Source organism: Peromyscus californicus, unplaced genomic scaffold, assembly GCF_007827085.1.
Source record: "Peromyscus californicus insignis strain IS unplaced genomic scaffold, ASM782708v3 Scaffold_4__1_contigs__length_199733344, whole genome shotgun sequence".
Classification (NCBI taxonomy): Eukaryota; Metazoa; Chordata; class Mammalia; order Rodentia; family Cricetidae; genus Peromyscus; species Peromyscus californicus.
Genome location: NW_026294562.1, coordinates 143,087,411 through 143,110,280, shown reverse-complemented (window position 1 = coordinate 143,110,280; position 22,870 = coordinate 143,087,411). Strand labels below are relative to the sequence as shown.

The following is a 22,870-nucleotide window of genomic DNA, read 5'->3' as shown; positions in this document are numbered from 1 at the left end:
CCATAACCCACTGAATGACAAAAACCACCCATCTTGCCTCTTGGGAATGTGAGTGTCATGTTCTCTAGACTCTTGCTGCTGTGCTGGGGGTGCTTGCATCTTTACAGGACCCTGAAAATATAAAATAATAGTCAAGTCCTGGGGGAGCTAACTGTTGACCAGTCTTGGTGTGATGGGATAATGCAAGGCTTGTCTGAAGTTGTGGCTGGAGTAGTCTGTGAGGCTGGACCATCTCAGTCTTCAGTTTGGAAGCTGTTCTGGATGCAGAACTCTGAGAAAACTGCAACAGAGGCACTCTGAGATGCTGGATCACCTGGGCTATCCAGTTTCATTGGTGTCTAGTCCCCCTGAAAACACACAAACTTTTAAAGGTAACATACAATCTGCATTAACACAAGTATGGAAGATATGATGTAAAAGTCAGTCAAAAAAGTTTTTTGGATTCTATGTTAGAGCCAGGTAACTTTATAAGGTCAACTTTGTAAGTCCATTTGGACTGCATAACCAAACTGTAATATAAATTTCTAACCATGCTATACGAAAGGATGGCATATAATAGTAAGTCATGAGGACTCTGTAGCCTACAAGATTTATCATGTCTCATCTTGTCTCCAAGCTGTTCCCATGTAGGGGGATCAGCTTACATGTCAACTGTCCTGTAGTCTTTTTTGGCTTCCTCCCTGATATTTGTAGTCAAGATACTCAGAAGGTCTTCCCTGGTCAAATCTGATCTCGATTAACCTGGAAGGAATCCACAGCCTTTTGATTTCTCTGAAAACAAAAGCATAACCTCTTCCTTAGTGTAATGCAATTTTTTGACTTCCATTTTAAAGATAAGGCATTCCTAAAGCATATAGGTTGGTTTAATTCAGAGTCCTTTCTACAATCCAATATCTCTCAGCAGCTTTTATTCTCTATTTATTAGCATTAAAAAATTCAAAATTAACAAAGGACCATATAAGGCTCAAACTCTCTGTGTTATAATATTTCCTATCTTTACATGGCTTACTCTTTTTTTAACTTCACTTCTGTCTTTATTTTATTATTTTTAAACTATCTATTTTCTTTTTTATGACTGTTTATATCCTTTTTTTCCCCAATAGCCTAAGCACATTGTTAAACACACAGCGACCTGTTCAGAGTTTTTTTTCCATTTGAATCTGCTCTACTGTGTATCTGTAACCTTGTCTGCATGAGCAAACCTTAAACTGCTGTGCAGCTTAGCTCATGGTGCACCGGTGGCTCAAGCCTGCAGACAGTAGTTACTAGATGTTGCAGTGATGATATAGAATAGAATGGAAGAGCTAGATTTAGTTTTCACTGGAGAAGAGAGGGTTCTAGTGATGACGAAGCATTTGGGATCTTTATTGAAGTGGTGGAAACCCAACTCTGTGCATGTGATAAGACAGCAGATAGAACAATTGTGCTGTAGCTCAGCCCAATGAGTCTTTCTACCTGATCCTATCTTATCTGCATCATCTCCAATCTCTAGACTTTGATCAAGTCCCAAATCCATTGTCCCAGCCATGGATGGGAGCCTCATCTATGCTGATCCTAACCTCTAAGCTCAGGTAAAGACTTACAACTGGTGTGCCAGCCCAGCTCCCATTGTCTGATTGATCTTACTCTGCCTTCTCATCATCCCACCTACAGGCCCAGCACAAAGGAATAGCTTGTGCTTTGACCCCGCTTGGTGAGTCTGTCCTGCTGACCCTAACCAGCCTGTACCTTCCCCATTCTTTAAACTATCTAGTTCCAGAACCAGAGTTCTAGCCCACACGATGAGCCTTGACTGTCTTGACCAATATTTAGGTTTAGGGTGGATTTTATATCATGTATGCCAAAACAACCTATGGTGTCCACAAGTAAGAAAAGAATTCCACATCTACAGGACTCATCACAAAAACACAATATGAAAGATCAAGAAAGTATGTCCCCATTCCTAAAGCTAACCATTACACAGAAATGTTCTCCAACAAAAATTACTCAGAAGAACCTAAGAACACAGAAATTAAAACTTACAAATCATATAACTTCATTAAACACTTCAAGGAGTTTAAGGAAGACAAAAAGAAGCTGCTTAATAAAGTTAAATAGAATAAATTCCTGAGTGGTGCCCAAGAAAGCACAAACATACGGCTAAATGGAATGACAGACAATGCAGGATTGGAAAACTGAATCCACTAAAGAGGTAGAAATATTGAAGAGAACTCCAGCTAAAATGAATATGGAATTGAAAAACTTAACAACACAATAAGAAAACACAAGGACAACCCTTACAAGTAAAATGAATCAAGTAGAAGATAGAATATCAGATCTTGAAAAGGAATTAGAGGAATCAGATTACACAAACAAAGAATATGAATGTTTTTAAACACAGGAAAGGAGAATGCAAAAACTGTGGAAAACCATGAAAGAAACATGTCTTCAAATTATAGGCATCAATGAAAGAGAAGAATCTCAGGTCAATGGCATACACCAGATCTTTAACAAGATCATAGAAAAAACTTGCTTAAACTAAGGAAAGACATACCCATACAAATATAAGAGGCACACAAAACACCAAATAGAAAAGACCAAAAAGGAGATAGCCACAATGTATCATAGTTAAAACACTAAATATAACAAAGAAAGAGTATTGAAAGCTGCAGGAGAAAAAATACAAGTCACATATAAAAGAAAATGCATCAGAATAACAGTTGATTTCTCAGTGTAAATTTTGAAAGCCAGAAGAGCCTGGAGCAATGCATACAGATGACAATCTAGACTACTGAACCCAGCAATAATACTAACTTCCATTGTTGAAGCAGAAAGAAAAAAAATCCATGATACTAACAGGCTAAAAGAATTCATGTCTACCAAATCAGTCAGTCCTACAGAGAATCTGGAAGCAATAATTTGAAATGTAAGAATAGTCAAGATACTATAAAAAGAGAACAAATGAAGCTGTAATTATTGAGACACAAAGTCTAACTCAGAGTACAAACAGGAAAAATGGTGACAGTCAAAACACACATTTCGTTACTAACTTTAAATTCTAATGCCCTCAACTCTACAATCAAACAACACATGCTAGCTTAATGGATTAAGATACAAAATCCATCGTTCTATTATCTGCAAAAAACACATCATAGCCTTAAAGATAGGCACCAATTTAGCGTGAAAACATGGAAAAAATATTATGAGCAAATGGGACCAGGAAGCAATCAGGAATTGTTATCCTAATATCTGATAAAATAGATTTCAAATTAAAATGAATCCAAAGAGATAAAGAAGAACACTATTCTAATCAATAGAAAAATTAAGCAAGAAGACATTATTATCCTAAGCATAAATGAACCAATCTATGGTGCACCTAGTCTACAAAAAGCATAATATTGGAGTTATAACACAGATTAACATCAACTCATAAATATTGAATAATTGCAGTACTCCAGTTTCTCCAATAGGAAGGTCATAGAGACAAACTAAAGAAAAAAACATGATAATTAAATGACAACATACACCAAATGGACCAAACAGATGTCTACAGACTATTCCACGAAATACTAAAGAATACACATTCTACTCAGCGGCCCACAGAAGTGTCTCTAAAATAGACCACATTTTGGGGGATATAAAGCAAATATTAACAAATGCAAGAAAATTAAAATAATTGCACCTATCTTATCTGACCATAAAACAATACATCTTAAAACAAACAGCAAACAGCTCCATAGTAAGAATACAAACTTATAGAGATCAGCAACTCACTAGAGAATCATGGATGTGTCAAAGAAAGAAATAATTCCTGAAACTAAATTGAAAATGAAAACACACACAATAAGTCTGGACACATTAAAAGCAGTCCTATGGAAAAATTTATAGCTCTAAGTACCTGCATTTAAAAATTAGAAAGATTAGGAGTAATTGACTTAATAATGCAACTCAAGAATTTTGAAAAACAAGAACAAACCAGACTGGAATCCATTAGACAGCAGGAACCAATAAAAATCAGAGCAGATGTTAATGAAATAGGAGCAATGAAAGCAATACAAAGAATCAATGAATCCCAGAGCTGGTTCTTTGAGAATATAAGCGAGATCAACCATTGGCACAACCAAGCAAAAAACAAATCAAATCAAAACAAAACAAAACAAAAAACAAAAAAACAGCAACAACAACAAAAAACCAGAACAGGCAAACATTAAAACAAACATTAAACAAATTTAAAAATGCTATAAGGGAATACCTTAAAGACATCTACTTCCTTAAGTTGGGAAATTTTAAACAAATGGATGAATTTCTAGGTTAATCTAAGTCACAAAAGTTAAACCAAAAAGACAACTTAGATGAACACATAAAAAATAAGGAGATCAAAAACATAATGAAAAACTTTTTGACTAAAAAAATCCCAGGTCCAGAAATATTCACAAGAGAATTCTACCAGATTTTCAAAGACAACAATGACAACAACAGTAACAAAAACCAACCAACTAACCAACCAACCAAACAAACAAAAAGTTAAAACCAATAATTGTAATCCATACTTCATCTTTAATTATTCAGAAAATACAAACAGGAGTGCTTTCAAATACCTTGTATGTATGACCCTAAAACCAAAACCAAGAAAAGACAGAACAAAAAAAAACTACAGGCTAATATCTCTGATGAACATAGATATGAAAATACTCAATAAAATACTTGCAAACTGAATATGAACATGTATCAAAAAAGATTAAGTTGGCTTTATCCTAGAGATATAGAGATGGGTCAACATATGTAAGTCCATACATATTGTAAATTATTTAAGTAGGCTTAAAGGCAAAAATCACAAGAGCATCTCAATAAATGCAGCAAAAGCCTTTGACAAGTTTCAAAATGCATTCATTACAAAAGTTCTAAAGAGAGTAGGAATGGAGAACACACTTCAGGATAATAAAGGCTATAGGGACACATCTATAGCTAACATTTCCCTAAATGGGGGAAACCTGAGAACAACTCCACAAAAATCAGGAATGAGACAGAGCTGCCCATTATCCCAACTCTTTTCAATATAGTGCTTGTAGCAGTAGCTCAAACACTGAGGCAAGAGAAAGAAAATAAAGGGATACTAACAGAAAAAGAAGACATCAAATTATCCCTTTGAAACTTTAAATCCCCAAATAAAGAGACTGAGAGACTGAGAAAGACAACACACACACACACACACACACACACACACACACACACACACACACACACACACGAGGGGGGAGACTTTTTATGTTCGTGGATTGGTAGAATTATTATTGTGAAAATGATCATCTTACCAAAAAAACAATTTACAGATTCAATAGAATCCCAATTTAAAAAAAAAAAAAGAACTACAATAGCCTTCACAGATATAGGGAAAAAAATCCCCAAATTCCTATGGAACCACAAAAGACCCTGAATAGCACCCCCCACCAAAAAAAAATTCCTGAGCTAAAAGAACAATGCTGGAGGGATTACCATTCCAGATACTAAGGCATATTACAGAGCTATAGTAACACACACTCTCTGGTAGTGGCACTAAACCAGACATGTAGAACAGTGGAACAAACAAAAGCATACACTGGAGAAAAGACAGCATCTTGAACAAATGGTGTTGGAAAAATTTGAGGTACACATGTGGACAAATGAAATGAAACCTGTATTTTTTTCACCCGGCACAAAAATCAACTCAAATAGATCAAAGACCTCAATGCGTAACTTGAAACACCAAAACTGCTCACAGAAAACATAGCTAGTACTCTACAAGATATCAGCGTAGGAAAGGACTTTCTGACTAGGACTCCATTTGCTCAGAAGCTAAGGTCCACCATTGACAAGTGACACCTCATAAAATGAAGATGCTTCTGTGCAGCTAAGGAAACATTCTGTCAAGTAAAGAGAAAGCCCATAGAATGGGAGATGATCCTTCCCAGCTCTACATCTGATAGGGGATTAACATCCAGAACATATAAAGAATTTATAAAACAAAAAGAAAAGAAAACAAACAACTCAGTTAAACGTGGGCTGTGGATCTGACTGGAGAGTTCTGAAAAGAAGAAATAAAATGGCTAAAAAAAATTCTTTAAAAAGTGTTCATAGTCCTTAGGAGGTAGGCAAATGCAGAATAAAATGATTTTGAGATTTTAACTCACCTCTGTCACAACAGCTAGGATCAACAAAATAATTGACAACAAATATAGGCAAAGATGTGGTAAAAGATGAACACTCATTCTCTGTTGGTTGGGTACAAACTAGTACTCAGTAATCTGATAATCAGTGTGGATATTCTTAAAAAATTGAAAACAATTCTACCATATAACCTAGCTATACCTCTTGGCTTGTGTCCAACGCACTTGACATATTACTCCCAAATGCTTCTTCAACTGAATCCACTGCTGCTCTATCATCAATAGCTAAGAAATGGAAACATCCTAAATGTCCTTCAACAGATGACTAGATATTTAAAACATGGTATATTCACACTATAAAATATTACTTAGCTATAAAGAAAAACAAAACTATAAAGTTTGCAGATAAATGTTTGGAACTCTAAAATATTACACTGAGTAAAGTAACCCAGGCCCAGAAAAATGTCACGTGGCCTCTCTTATTGGAGGCTCCTAGCCCCAAATCTTCAAATGTTTCTCTATTGTAATGGCAGAAACAAGGAAAGTAAAAAAGGTACCATTGGGGGTGCTCTGGAGAGGTAAGTAGCAATATACAGGTGGTATAAAGAGGAAATAGGAAGAATGAAGGGGGCTTTAATTGTGGAGGGAGGACAGTACAGAAGAGGAGGGGTACACTAAGTAACACTAAGATATTGAAAAAGGACATAAGGAATCTCATTATTTTATATTTACCTGAAATTGCATGTAATACATTCATATGTATATTCATAAATTAAGCTACACTACTTAGGCTGATAATGATCCCCCAAACAACTATAGATTAACTAATAAAAACCCTAGTAACAGACATGAGAAACCGTTTGTTGATTTGTTGGTCAGGGGAGTCCAAAAGACTACACAACCAATGATCACTATTGTTGTTGCCCTTGGTTACCTCCCAGAAGTTGAAGGCAAATCCCTGTTGCTGAAGACATCATGAACTTTGTACATCAGGATTGGAGGATTCGGGCTGGATCTGAGCCCAAAGCCTTCCCCATGAGGTCTGATTTCCATAGTACTGGCAGATGATATGCAAGCTGCCAAGGGAGGAAAGCAATCGATAGTCCTACCCAGCTGTGATGCTTATAACTACATCAGTGTCACTCATAACTTTGTGGTAACTAGCAGCAGTCTAATTGGGCTTAAGAGCCATTTAACAGGAAGGAATTCATGCCTGGTACTGTATACTGTATACATGTATACTATGATGATGACTAGTGTGGTTATGGATATTAAAGGAAGACTTACTATAGCCACTTTCCTGAACCAATATAATTCCTAAGTGCTTTCTAAATATTTATCCTTTTACCAACAGATAAGTGTCGATTTCACTCTTTATCAAAGAAGTTTCTTTTTTCAGTAGACAAAGATTATTATAGAAATCCACAGCTGGTCAAAATTTAGAGAACTTATGGGGTTGCCCAAACCTCATTGACATATCTACAAAACAATTCCTACATCCAAGGCTCAGGGAACATTGCAGATGAGGAGGCAGAAAGATTGTATAAGCCAGAGAATCAAGAAGTCTGCTATAAGATTGTATTTTCTAGATATGACAGGAAGTTGCACCCATGAAACCTCAACTATATGGATGCCTAAATAAGATATTAATTATGACAACCAATTAACATACCATCATGGATGTGAGAAATCTCAAAGGGCTACACCCCCAATGAAGAACTACAAGCAGTTATTGACTGGTGTGTGTGTGTGTGTGTGTGTGTGTGTGTGTGTGCATGAGAAAGAGAGAGAGAGAGAGAGAGAGAGAGAGAGAGAGAGAGAGAGAGAGAGAATATCAGTCTTCCCAGTGATGAACTCCCTAATTGGTCATCAGTTCCAAGTGGTCAGCCCTAAAAATAAATCCATACAAGGAATACTAAACACATATAGCAGGTTATATTTATATACTTACATATGTGTATATACATATGTACACACACACATACACACACACATATAATGAAAAAGAAGCCATGAGTTTGAGAAGGAGTAGGAGAGAAAATATGGGAGGATTTGGAAAAATAAGAGGGAAGAGGAAGATGATGTAATATTTTAAGTAAAAATAAAATTTAAAAAATAATGTAGAGAAACCACAAACAGGCACAAGCAAAGCAAACAGGAGAACACTTAATAACAGATTGTATCAATGTCAAAATCTCAGTTGTTATATTATACTTAAATGTGCAAATATTACCTTTAGAGATAGCTGGAAAAGAGGACATATAAGGTCTTCTTGTATCTGTTTTTTGAAACCGCATGTGACTCTAGAATTAAAATGTCAAATTCAATTAAAAATAAAAAAATAATTTTCATGTTTACAGTCATATTAAAATACATGTATGTGAACACATATAGTAAAACCTGCAGTCTTTCCTCTTTATGGAAATTGCATTCTCCCCCCACCGCCCCCGACACCTTAGAGTTCATCACCTCTCTTATTCCCAGCCTATTCACTTAAACCTCTCTAAGATGTTTGAACTAAGAAAGGCACTCCTTGAGGGAAGCTAGCGCCTTTCTCTGCACACGCTTTTGTCTCTGTTTCTGGATGCAGTGCTGATCTGCTCTTTGGTTCTGAGTCAATGTAACTTGGCTCATTATGAGCTTCAGTGTTAATGCCACAGGACTGACTAAGCCCAAATTTGGCAAGCTATAAGGAAAACAAAAAACAGAAAAAAAAGAAAGGAAGGAAGGAAGGAAGGAAGGAAGGAAGGAAGGAAGGAAGGAAGAAAGAAAGAAAGAAAGAAAGAAAGAAAGAAAGAAAGAAAGAAAGAAAGAAAGAAAGAAAGAAAGAAAGGGAAGAAGAAAGGAGGGAAGAAAGAAAGTCAAGACTGTAGAGGAGCAGGAATGGGAGATAGGAGTTTGAAACCAATGCTGCTCTTTCAGGTCTTTGAGAGGCTATCTGCTTCTTTCCTGTCAATGAAACAGCAAAAGGAATGTCCCTGTGTATTAATCGCCATCTTTATTACAAATCCTAATCTTCTCTATTTAAACAGTAGGCAGTAGGACATGTGAAATAACAGCCCCTACCACGGACCACTTAAATTTTCTAAGAATGTTAACAGATTAGGACAGTGCCTTGGTACATGGAACTAGGGTGCAAGGATATCTCTTCAGCAGGGTAGCATTGTGATCATTAGCCACACATTTATTAGCCACACTTGGTGATTTATTTATTGGAATTTACCCATATTATAGGATTGTTTATTCAATCCGGCCCCACTAAGAACTCTTTTTAAGTAGTGTTGACACTGGTTTAGGTTGAGGAAGAGCCACACATCTCAGGTAATCCATCATCAGAAACAATCATCAGTCCTGTGAAGAAGGAGCGAGCAAATGAGAGCATCATTGGTCTTTGAATAGACTATCTTTCTAAGGGGAGGGAGATTTGGGCCTTATTTCAGACTTTGTTGAGTTTCAAAGGCAGACATTTCTGCTTTTCAACTTTTTGCCCTTCCTTTCTTTTTCCTTTCCTTTTTTTTTTGTCAAGGCATTTCTAGAGAAATTTTGCTGCTTGATTTTCCATGTTCATGCTTAGTATAAAGTTGCCCTTGCAGTGATTATAGGCAACTTTGTTCATATCGATGCTCTTGAGCATTGCCAAAAGGATACTTCCAAATATGTGTTGCCCTTCCTAGACTCCAGGGTTACCCCTGCCCTCTATGTGTGTCAAATTAGTAGTGCTTTCAGTTTCAAACATGATAAAGGACAGTCCAAGAAAGTTCCCAGTTTGTCTTCTCTCTACTCCGTATATCACATGATTTATTACACTTCTCCCTCTCTTCCTTCTTCTTTCCTGTTTTTTTTGTTGTTGTTGTTGCTGTTTATTTTTGAGACATAGTCTTTTTCTGTAGCACAGGCTGTCCTGGAACTGAGTATGTCACTCATGCTGACCTTAAACTCATGGTAATCCTCCCTCCTCAGTAATTGGGCATGAACCACCACATCTGGCCTCCCTTATTCTCTCTTATTGCTTTTCTTAGAAGTTCGATCTCTGTTTGGAGAATTGATACTAGGTGAACAAGAAGTTAGGTCAGTGACCAAAAGAAACTACAGCTACATCTTGGTAGTTGTGTCTCCTGATGGGTCAGAATGCATTAGTGGTCAAATGTCCTCGAAATAACAAGTAGATTAATCCCACTCTATCAGAAACTAAGACACCAGGACATTCACACATGTCTACTAACAAAAGATTTGTATCTTCAAAATACCTTATTTACATTGTGGTTTTGACACCACTACTTTTGTGGGCTTTTCTAGAGATCATGAGAAGAAATACTCTAAAGAGAGATACTGTCTACCATAACTTGGAAAAGAAAAGTGTCACTTTACTTTATGAATATGCTACCTTTCTCATAAATACTCATGAAACTTCATAAACTACCTGTGTGTCTTGTAGAAACTTTTTTCCTAAGAAAACAAGAACTGAGAGATCACTGTAACAGAATTACTCACTGTCTCCCAGCATGACCACTGTCTCCCTTTGTTCTGTATTCTCCTATTCTATCAACCACCCACGTTTGCAGACCAGCCTCTTTATAACCTCCATTTTCTCATATCCTGACTCCTCATATCTCAAAAGACAGTTCGCCTCCATTGTTCCAATGAACAATGGTCCTCAGCATTTCTTTGCTCATTCAAAACATTTTCTGACTTAGCTTTCTTAACTATACTGTTCTTGATGCTATGCCGACTGCACTGAGGAACTTGATCTGGGCTTGCTTTTTGGATGCTTTCCTTTCTCTCCAGATTTTGTGATGACTTCAGTTTCTGTCTCCTGTATTATTTTATTTCTTCCCATAGGCTTCAATTCTTGAGCTCTCTTTAAGCTCTTAGATTTGAGTAACATCTTTATTTTCATTTGAATTTTCTCACTCATGCAAGGTTTAAGAGCTCACTGCAGACCTGGCTTCTGAATTGCTATAACAGATTCCACCTCTGTTCTAGATCCCTTATTTTGGTTGTTTATTTGGTTGGTATCACCATGTAGGTAGCTCTTTGAAAATATTAGGCCTTAGTGCCCAAATCTGAACTCAGCATGTTCTCCCCCAGTCTATTTCTGTTCCCATCACCCAGGGTGTTAGCACACCCTTTCTGGTGTGTCTTTTGAGGTATCACTGGGTCTTCATCATTCCAGCTCAGGAATCTTGCACAAGGCCTAATACTGAGTAGTAGAAGGTCAGTACATTAGTGAATGGCCTCTTCTCCCTTTCCTCATTTGGTAAGTTATTACATCACAGCACTGAGAGCTGTTAAGTACCATAATTCAAATAAAACTGGAAAGTTGTGGATAAAATGGCAGTCTAGAAGCTGCCTCCTTGTGAGCCTGTGAAGGAGGGAGTCAGAACAAGAATTTAAGAAAATAGATTGCATTCCAGAGAGAAAAAAAGAGAGGAAGAGTTTCAGAAATCCATAAAGGAAATGAAAGGAGGCCTGAAAGGTGCTGAGAAAAACATAGGCAATGTACACAGAAGAATTCAGCTGAGCGGAGTTTCAGCCACACAACTTCCTGCATGAAGGGAGGAAGTAAAGTAGCTCCTGGGTTAGCTAGACAAAGGATAGGTAGTCTGATCCTGAGGAGAAGCCTGGAGGCCTCAAAGCCTCAGATTCAGTGGTGGATTTTGATGAAACAGTGATTCCTCTAGCAGGCAGGTCAGTAGTTGAAATAAATTCCATTGTGTCATGTAATACCACGTGGAGGTCAGGGGCCTGGCACCATCAGTTATTAAAAACTGAGTGATGTGACAGCCTAAGAAACCAGAATAACCACAGGTCAAGGAGCTACATACAGTCTGACCTGTCACAGCCTAAGAGTGACAGAAGTGACAAGGAGGCAGCTGTGGAAAACAGGAAGGCCAGAAGCTAATTTAACAAGACAAAGGATGCAAGCAGTAGGAGGCTAGCTCAAGTGGTTCTGAGGTAGATTAACTACTAGAACTCTGCCATTCATCAGGGTAAGGCTGAAAAGGAATCTGAATTTCCAGCAGTGTACTTGTGCAGATGTTGTGTAGATAACTATAGCTGCTGTGAGTCCATGAGTTTAGTTGCCATATCATTTCTATAAGACAACATTCCACATCATTTATTCATCCTCATGCTCATATTTGTGCTTCTTCTTCTGTGATATTCCTTGAGCTTTGGAGACATGGGATGATGTGAGAAGTTTTGTTACACTTTTTAGAAATATTTTTTATGTGTGTGGATGTCTGTTCACCATGGCATGCAATGCCCATGGAGGCCAGAAGAGTGTATACAATCCCCTACAACTGGAATAATAGACAGTTATGAGCTGCCATGTGGGTGTTGGGAACCAAATTTGGTTCCTCTGCAAGAGGAAAATATGCTCTTAATTTCTGAGCCATCTCTAGGCTTGAAGGTTTAATTTTTTATTTCCTTTCTCATATTTGTTTCATTTTGGTTTTGACTTTCTCAATATTAAAATGATGTTTTAAAGTTTTTTCTTCTCTTATTTTTACTAATCTCTTATTCTTTTCTTCATAACTTCTTCCCTACTTTCTGTCTTTTTCCTTTCTTTTTATTTAATCTGCGTCTCCTCTATTTATACACTTTCCTTGACTCCTTCCTTTGTCACATTCATGTACTATTTTCAGACTAGCTCTAAATAATGCTTAACTTCATAGTGCATTCCAGAGTATTTTTGACACTTTCAATTTTATGATCACTAGTGATGGATTAGTGGGTTTTAGTAAATGTTAATCATATTTATATACCTTGTATGGTTTGAAGTTGTTGCCATTACAACTATTGGTTTTCACTTTTCTAAGTGGTACTAGTGAATGACCCTTCAAGAATAGTTGCTCAATTAGATGATGCCCTAATAAAATCACATGTGGTGTCCAAACAAACATGTACAAGTCACAACACAGACACACAAGGCACATGTGAAAATAAGGCAATGTGACTCCTCCAAAAGCTCACAAGTCCTGAACCAATAGACTTAATAATACTAAAATGAGTAAAATGAATGAAGATTTCAAAAATATACAGGTAAAAATAATAAATGATGTGGAAGATGATACAAATAAGCAGATCAATCCAGTCCAAGACCAGGAGAAAAACATCAGCAATATATAGGAGAAAGGCATCAAAATGGGTGAGAAAATCAGCATTATAAACAAAAAGTAACCACCATAGAAGAAAAAGTCCAAATAGGATGTTGAAAATTGAATAATTTTACAAAAAATGAAAAACTCATTGAATTAAATAAACAGTATAAGCATTACAAATAGACTTGACCAATCATTAGAAAGAATATCAGGGTCAACGGAAGCTCAAACATCAACAAAGGGAAGGCATGAGCATTTCTGACATGTCCAAGAATTTGGGTATGATCAAGAGACCAAATCTAAGAATTCATGGGACAGAAAGATACACAACAAAAGTATAGAGAATCTATTATCTAATGAGAAAAAAAAAAAAAAAGTATAGAGAATCTACTCCATGATATTACAGCCAACAATTCTAAAAATCTAGAGAAAGAAAATGGCATCCAATCATAAGAAGCATTTAGAATCACAAATTGACATGACCAAAGAGCACCCTCTTCATGACATTTTATAGTTAAATACCAGAATTACAAAGTAAAGAAACAATACTAAAAGCTGCCAGAAAAAAATGCCTTACTGTGCTATAAAGGCAAACATAGCACAATAAGAACTCTTTTAACACCAACCCCAGAACCAGAAAAGCAAGGAATGATGTATTTCAAGTTCACAAAGTAAACATGATCAACCAAAATTGCTATGTATGTACAGACAAAAAAAAAAAAAAACAAAACAAACCTCTTTTTAAAATGAACAGATAGATGGATAGATAAACAGATAAACAGATAAATAAATAAATAAATAAATAAATAAATAAATGTTATGACAAACACACAGTAGTCCCATCATAACTATCAAACCAGAACTGCAGAAGGCACTTAATGGAATATCATACACAGAGCAGGAATAATGACAGTCACAGCACAAGACAGGAAAAAGTAAGAATATATAAACAGAGGAAATCTAGGGAGGAATCCATTATATCTAGCACATTAAACCAGCAAACAGTGAGGAAAGTAGAGAATAAACAATAGTTTAACCTATCAGGAAAAACAGCCAACAAAATTACTAGAATTAGCTATCATCTTTCAGCAATAAAACCTTAAATTTAATGTCCTCAATTCAAACAAATAGAGATACAGATTGGTTGACTGTATTTTAAAAATGAAACAATGCAAAACAAAACAAAACAAACTGGAATCAACTATCTGTTGTTTCTAAGACAAAGACACACACAGAGACTCAAAGTATAAAAAAAAATCTATCAAGAGAATGAGATCTGAACACAAGTTGGCATAGCTATTCTGATATATGATAAAGCAGACTCCAAATCAAATTAGTCAGAAGAGACAAGAATTAATAATTAAATGTCACTACCTAATTAATAAAGAGGATAGTTCATCAAATATATAACAATCATCAATATATATGCTTCAAAGTTGGGAGACCCAATTTCCTGAAAAAAAAAAAAAAAGAATGGACATGAAAGGTCAGACAGGTGCAATAAGACATTATTCAACAACAACCAAAAAACAAAACAAAACAAATAACAACAAAAAAACCCAAAGGCAAAAAACAAAGCAACTACCTCAAGTTTAAACTATACCATGGATCAAACGGAGTCAACAGATAACTACAGAATGTTCATCCAATAGATGAAGAACACACGTTTTTCTCATCAGCCCATGGAACTCTCCCTAAAATAGATCCCACTCTAGCCCAGAAATCAAATCTTACCAATTATAAAGGAATCAAAATAATTTTCTTGTATCCAATCATATTGCTGTTCAATTAAAAATTAGAAATTGATAGCAGGAAAGACAACAGAAACGAAACAAAGGACGTTGACTGCTATGCTTTTAATTTTTCAAATTTATCCTGTGTGTGTAAGCATTTTGTCTGCCTGTAGGGATGTGCATCATATGTATGCCTGGTACCCACAGAGGTCAGCAAAGGGTGATGGATTCCCCTGGAACTGGAGTTGCAGTTTACAAACCACCATATGGATGCTGGGAAACAAACCTGGGTTTTGTTCAAGGGCAAGAAATGCTCTTGTCTGCTGAGTCATCTCTCCAGCCCCATGATTCCCTCTTGGATTTTCAGCCATTAGTTGAAGAAATTGGGAAGTTTAAAATTCCTAGAATCCAATGAAAATGAAAGCACAGCTCATGAGATCCAAATTCCCCAAGAGGAGATTTAATGGCTCTGAGTGCTTCTATTAAAAATCAGAAAGATCTCAAATGAATGAATGACCTAATGCATCTCAAATTCTTAGAACGACAAGAATATTTCAAAGCAGCAGAGCACAGGAAATACTGAACATCACAGCAGAGATTAAAAAAACAAAAAAAAATATAAAACTGATTAGAACTGTTTTTTTTTTGTAAGAAATTACAAGACTAAGAAACTCACAGCTAAAGCATCCAAAGTGAAAAGAAGACAGAAAATAATGGGACCTAGGGGAAAGGAGAGAATTACCATAGATTTCAATGAAATTTAGAGAATCATTAGGGAACACCTACATTTAAAAACAAGGAAAAAACAAAAACAAACCTGGAAAAATCTAGAAAAAAAATGTTTAAATGCCCAGACACATAAAACCTACCAAAATTAAATCAAGAGCATATAAATAATCTTAACAAACCTACAACAACTAAGGAGATTATGGAAGTAATAAAAACAAATCTATCAATGAAGAAAATCTAAAGACCAGACAGATTCATAGCCAAATTCAACCATACCTTTAAAGAAGAGTTAACAACAATGCTCCTCAAACTGTCTCATAAAAGGAGAAAGGAAAGGAAGGCTATCACACTCATACTATTAAATCAGGTTTACCCTCATATCAAAACCATATAAAGGAATGACAACAAGAAAAGAAGAAAAAAAGAAAGAACTAAATACTAATTTGCCCAATGAACATACAAGCAAAAAAAAAAAATCTCAATATTAAATTCTTGCAAACTGTCCTCAAGAACACATTGTGATGATGATTACACCAAGACCATGTTGGCTTCATTTCAGGATACACGATTGTTTTAACATACATAAATCTACAAGTATAATATTGCACATAAATAAACTCAAGGACAATAATCACATGATCATCTCACTAAATTCTGAAAAGGTCTTTAACAAAATTCAATATCCCTTTATAATAAAAAACTCTTAAGAAAAGGACTAGAAAGAACATACCTCAGCATAATAAAACCTATATAGGACAAATATATTGTTAGCATATGGAAAATATAAGCCAATGCAATCCTCTAAAAAATTCCAATGTCATTCTTCATAGACTTAGAAAAAATTAACATTTATATAGAAACACCCAAATAACCAAATCTGTTCTTAGCAGAAAGAGCAAAAGCATCACAGTACTGGATCTCAAATTATATAAGAAAGTCATAGCAAGAAAACCAACATAGCACTGACATAAAAATAGACATGTTAAACAATAAGATTTAATATGGGACTTGGAAATAGCCCTACACAAGCTACAGCTACCTAATTGTTTTTTACAAAGATGTAAAAAATTTACATTGGAGAAAACACAGCCTCTTTAACAAATGGCATGAGGAAAACTTGATTTCTACATGTAAAACAATGAAACAAAATCAATATATTTCAGTCTCTGCACAAATCAATTCAAACTGAATTGTAGACCTTAATGTAAGACCTGCAACTGAAACTACTGGAGGAAAACATAGATAAAACACTTCAAGATCAAGGATTAGGCAAGAATCCTCTGTAAAGTACTTCAATAACACAGGAAATAACTCCAAAACTTGAAAATGGGAAACGTTAGCACAGTTATGGAAACAATCACCAACCTGAAATGATGACCTATAAATGGGAAGAAAAGTTTTTACAACTACACATTGCACAAGGAATCAAGATCTAGAAAATATAAAGTACTAAAAAATTTAAATGCGAAATATTCAATCAATAAATAGGCTAATGAACTGAATAGATATTTCCAAAAAGAAGAAATATAAATAAGCAATAAACATTTGAAAACATATGCTACATCTCTAGCCATAAGAGAAACGAACAATAAAGTTGTTTTGAGATTCTATTCTATCCCAGTAATCATGGCTAACATCAAGGAAACAAATGGCAACAAAATCTGGTAACTATATGGGACAGGAGGAATGCTTATTCAATCCTGTTGGGCACGTAAACTTGTATAGTTACTATGGAAATCAGTATGGCAGTTTCTCCAAAAGATTAAAAACAGAACTATCATTTGATCCAGCTGAACCATTATTGGATATATATCCAAATGACTCTAAGTAGACATATCACACAGATACTTACACATCCATGTTTATTTCTTCATTATTTATAATAGCTAAGAAATGGAACCCACCTAGATATACAGTAACAGATAACTGAATAAAATGCATTAAATATACATAATGGAATTTTATGCAGTTATAGACAAAAATGAAATCATGAAATTTACAGGAAAATGGATGGAACTAGAAATCATTATGTTAATGAAAATAAACCAGATGCAGAAAGACAAATTATTTTATATGCCTTCTCATATGAGGAACTTAGATTTAAAATTATGCATATCTATGCCTATATATGTGTGTATGTGCATATTTGTGAAGATGTTTATATATATTTATAGGTCATGAAACCTATGAAAGGGGTCATAGAAGTTAAAAGATCTTACAGGAGGGGAAGATATTATTGTGTGAAAGTCCTAGAATAACTCAGCAGTGATGTTGGACATAACACAGGGAACAAAAGACACTATCAGAATTGACTAGTGTAAACCTGAAATCCATCTCTGTTCAGCATTGCAGGACCCTATATATCCACACTCAGAGAAAAATACACTGTAAGTGAGCAGTATTATATTTATTTTAAATGTTTACTTTGTATCTATCTCTGATGATTCTAAACAAGTAATTCTTGTGGGATTTTAGCTCCAACCTTTTCTGGTTGTTTTAAAATTATTTTTATTAATTCTTTGACAATTCCATAAGATGTATTTTGATCATATTCACCCCATTCATTCCCAAACTCCTACCAGATTTACTCCTGTCTTGCTCTCCCCACCTGCCACCAACTTCCTGTCCTCTGTTTTTTTTAAAGACCCATCATGGCCAGTTTGTGCTGCCTATATACTCCTGGGTGTGCAGGTTTTTTTCTGGAGCATCCACCTACTAGGCAACATCCTTAAGAAAATGGACTCTCCTCCCAGAAGCCATCCTCTGTTGATACCTCTTCAGGTAGCTCTGACATTGTTCCTTTTTGGTAATTGTTTTTATTTATCTATTTATTTTTATCTATCTATCTATCTATCTATTTGTCATTTACCTATTTATTTGAGACAGAGTTTCTTTGTGTAGCCTTGGCTGTCCTAGAACTAGCTTTGTAGATCAGGCTGGCCTCAATCTCACAGAGATCTTCTTGTCTCTGCTTCCTGAGTGCTGGGATTAAAGGCGTTTGCCACCACCACTGACTAGCAATTTTTTTTCATTCCACTTCATTTGGATTATATTTCAAGACATTCTTAAATATAAATAAGAAAATAAAGAAATGCACAGATTTTTTTAACCAGAATTCATGATTTGTTTGGAAAATAACTTCAAGAGGATGTAATGATTTATGGAAGTTTTTACTATTTGTGTATGTATTTGTATGCTTTGGTTTCTAAGCAGGCACTGGCTCTGATGGAGTGAGGAGGTTTATTAAGTGCTTTATCCAAAACATCAAATAAGTATTACTATCACTCAACAAAAATCAGGGACATGAACAATGTACACATATACATTATAACCCAGTTGTATATTTTTATTGCCTGAAGATTTTTACCTCAAAGAAGGAAAGTGAAATGTAGCTTAGCTAGATGAGAATATTAAAAATCCTGCATGCAGAACCAAGAAGGTGTGTGCAGGGATGCTGAAAGAACTCTGAAACCTTGGTTTCTAAGGGAACGCTAAGTATCACAGTGCTACGCAGGAGGTGGATGAGTCAGCCCTCTATTTCATTCACTCTGCAAAAGCTAACAAAAGAAAGGTCTCAGGAGATTTATGAAGATTATCCTGTAATCATAGAATAGCATTAGCCATACCATCTTTCTGTACAAAGGAAGAAACCAAGCTTTTTGCTTTCTTTAGCCTGAAATCATTAAACTACAAAGCTCTCAGCCCTTCTAGCATCAGGACCAGCCTAGACAATGAGAAATACTGGTTTTGTTCATGAAGGAACTTGGCCTTTAGCATTTTTATTCACTCACTTAGGCATGCAGTCAAGTGCAGAATATGGAAGCTAGGGGGTACATGAGTCATCCTTAAAAAGAGTTTCATTAATTCCCTGTTTTAATTTATTTTTTATTTTTTTATTTTTATTTTTTTTTTTTTTTTTGGTTTTTCGAGACAGGGTTTCTCTGTGTAGCTTTGCGCCTTTTCCTGGAACTCACTTGGTAGCCCAGGCTGGCCTCGAACTCACAGAGATCCGCCTGGCTCTGCCTCCCGAGTGCTGGGATTAAAGGCGTGCGCCACCACCGCCCGGCTCCCTGTTTTAATTTAAACCAACATTTGCTGTGTTTGTGGACTGGGCTTAGTACAGTGATAAACTATAACTATGAAGCCTTCTGAAATTCATAATCTAGCAAGCAAGGAGATAAGCAAGAAAAATACATTAGAAAATATACTCTGAAGGAAAATATTAGGAGCAAGAAAACAATAAATAGTAAGAGTCTCTATCTTACATCAGGTGGGTAAGCAATGCTCCCCTGATATGGACTCTTAATGTCAAGGTTATAAAGTAAGAACTTTTGTGGGAGGAGGGCACCCAGCTCCAGACAACAGCAGTGCAAAGGCCAGGAGGAACAAAGGGCTCTGACTGCATCTCAGAAACCATAAGAAAGATAGGAACTGTAAGGCAGTAGACTAGAGGCCCAGATTGAGCTTCATGTGAGCAGTCTCAGCCATGCTCTCTTCAGGCTCCTAAGAAGTTTGGGCTGGGGTTGTAAGGTAATAAGGCTATGTATGAAGTGGTGCTGACAACCACTGCAGGGCAGAGAAAGAGGAAGCAGTCAAATGACTTTATTATTTCTTCGGGTGATCTTGACCATAGAGAAATAGAGAGGAGAGGCTGGAAGAAGATAGCCCTCATCTCACTCTCACTCTCTGCTCTCACGTTCTTACCCTCTCACTCCCATACAGGTGTGCATGCACACATGTGTGCATGTCTATGTCGAGGCCAGAGGGCAACCTCAGGTATCTCTTTCTTAGTAAGTGAAAGGCCTCGAACTCATTAAGTAGTCAAGACTGCCTCGCCAGTGAACCCCAGGGATCTGTTTCCACCTCTCTAATGCTAGGGTGACACATGCATGCCTGTGTCACCTTTTTTTTTTTTAAATTTAGGTTCTGAGGATTGAATTTGAGTCCTCTTGCTTATAAGGCAGACTATCTCCTCAGCTCAGGATTCTTTTTTTTTAAATGGGAAATATTTAAACATATGTGCACACTAAGGGATGAGTCACAAAAATAGTCTCTTTTTGTGGAACAAGGGGTGCTCAAAAAAGACATTGGGAACACTTTGTGAGGCTCACCTGGAGCTGGAATTTTTATTTTTGTTTATTTTTAAAATTTATAAATATTTACATTTATTTTTAAAATAAAAGTCCCTAGATAACACCTAGCATCCACTTGATGGTAATAAGGCTCAAGAATTTTCTGTTACCCGGGCTGACAAGAAGACTCAGCAGGTAAAGGCACTTGCCACAGTCCTAATTTCTTAGAATCAACATGTCAGAAAAAGAGAACTGACTTCTACAGGCATGTTGTGGAATGCTTCACCCTCTCTGGCAAAATTAGTTAAGATGTGAACAAACAAACAGCAATACCACCGCACACACACTTTTTAAAAGAATGTTCTGTTTACATATAAAGTCTTTAATGGAAAGGTTGGGAGCCACCATTGCAGAGATGTTCCCAGGGGACAGCCTGGGTGAAGAGCACTTCAGCCTTTTGAATCTGAAGAATGATGAGAGCTGGAAGTGCAAGAAATGGCAAATCTGTCAGCATGGGGCAGAGGCAGGAAGAAGGTCATGGCAATAATATGCAGAAAGTAAAAAAGCCACATTTCCCTCCAACACTCAGAACACCCTGATTCTGAGCCCTTCTTAGAGTTCAGCATGACACAATCTGATTCTCTCAGGCCCTTCTGACTGTGTAATTTGATATATGGCTGCCAGCTTGTCTGTATTTATAGCAGCCATTCCTTTGGAGTTTGTTGAGTCCATGGCTTGCATACTAGACATACTATAGCAAAAGAAAGCTACACTAGGCAGGGTCTAAACTCAGGGCTCCTCTTCCCAAGTACTTGCATAGGCCTCTGGCTCAACAGTCTGATTTCAGACATAGCTAACTGGTGAAAAGCCTATTTATTTAGGCATAGGATATAAGTCTAGGTTTTCTTAGAACTTGAACAGGTCTGTGTGAAAATTGATTCCAAGAGCTGAAAATTGATTTAGAAAGTAAGAATAAATATTTTTCCATTTTATAAAATAACAAAGTTTGCATATGCCATTGATAAGTTTTGCATGGAGCCACCACATGTACATAAGTGATTTCTGGTTTTCATATTGTCATGACATACCACATTTGATTTCCATTCTCCAAGTATTTCTAGAGAGAAGAACTTCATTATATTGGCTTTGTTTTGCCAGCCATACCATTCTCCCTCACCAACAGGAGAGGGAAAAGCATACAATTCAGGACCTAAAAAACCCAATTTTCCATATTTGATAGACAACTCTGTTGAATAGGAAGGTCTTCTCAGAGAAGATATCTTCTCCTGTCACATGATCTTCTAAAACAGTATAATTACAGGAGATAATGATGGAGGTACTGTTGTCCAGGGCACCAAAAGTTTAGCTACTGGAAGGAAAGCTGCAATCATTCTCTTAGTGAGCCCAAGGCCCAGGCAGGCTTTGTTTCTCTGATTTGGGATTTTGATTTTCTGAGACAGGATCTTACTCTGTAGCCATTCCCACACTAATTTAAAAGCAATCATCCTTCCTTTGCCTCTGGAGTGTTTGGACTAGAGGCATGGATCATCCTACTAACTTTGTTTTTTGTTTGTTTGTTTGTGGGTTTTTTTTACCAGCAAATAACAATTATCCATACATATGGGATACAGTGTTGTAAATACATATATACATGGTGCCTAGACCAAATAGGTTGACATTTCCATTTTCTTGTCATTTCTTTGTGTCCAGAGTCTCCAAGCACTTCTTTCCTAAGGCATCACAAAACCTGTAATAGAATCTTGTAAACAATTGTCACCCTCTATTCTGCAGAACAGTAGAATGCATCTATCTTATCTAACTCTATTTTGGTATCTGTTATTCAACCTCCTCCACCCTGTTCTTTCCTACACTTCAGTGCTTCTAGTTTGCTGTGAATCAGCCTTTTTAGCCTGTACATATGTGTGGAAACATAAGATACTTGTTTGTATGTGTCTGGCTTACTACCATTTATGTAATGTTTTACAGCTCTATCCATTTGGATGTAGATGACAATATGTTATTCTTTTTAATGAGTGAATATTTCAATGGTTATATATACTATTTTTTCTTATTCCATTTTTTCCTTGTGCTGTGGATTAAACCCAGACCTC

At 36.2% G+C, this 22,870-nt stretch overlaps 1 long non-coding RNA gene across 6 annotated transcripts in view; it reads right to left on the bottom strand.

The window, feature by feature from the left end:
* Positions 1-19,562, bottom strand: part of LOC128125548 (uncharacterized) — a 48,781-nt gene extending 29,219 nt beyond the window's left edge. For 3 of the 6 annotated variants that reach the window (XR_008223187.1, XR_008223188.1, XR_008223183.1), the window contains exons 1-2: positions 15,245-19,562; positions 8,356-8,425 (exon numbers count right to left, since the gene is read on the bottom strand). This is a non-coding gene — a long non-coding RNA (uncharacterized LOC128125548). Of the gene's footprint in view, positions 1-8,355; positions 8,426-14,599; positions 14,679-15,244 lie in introns of all 6 variants that reach the window. The other 3 variants (XR_008223186.1, XR_008223185.1, XR_008223184.1) reach the window with 2 other exon arrangements.
* Positions 19,563-22,870: the final 3,308 nt, after the last annotated feature.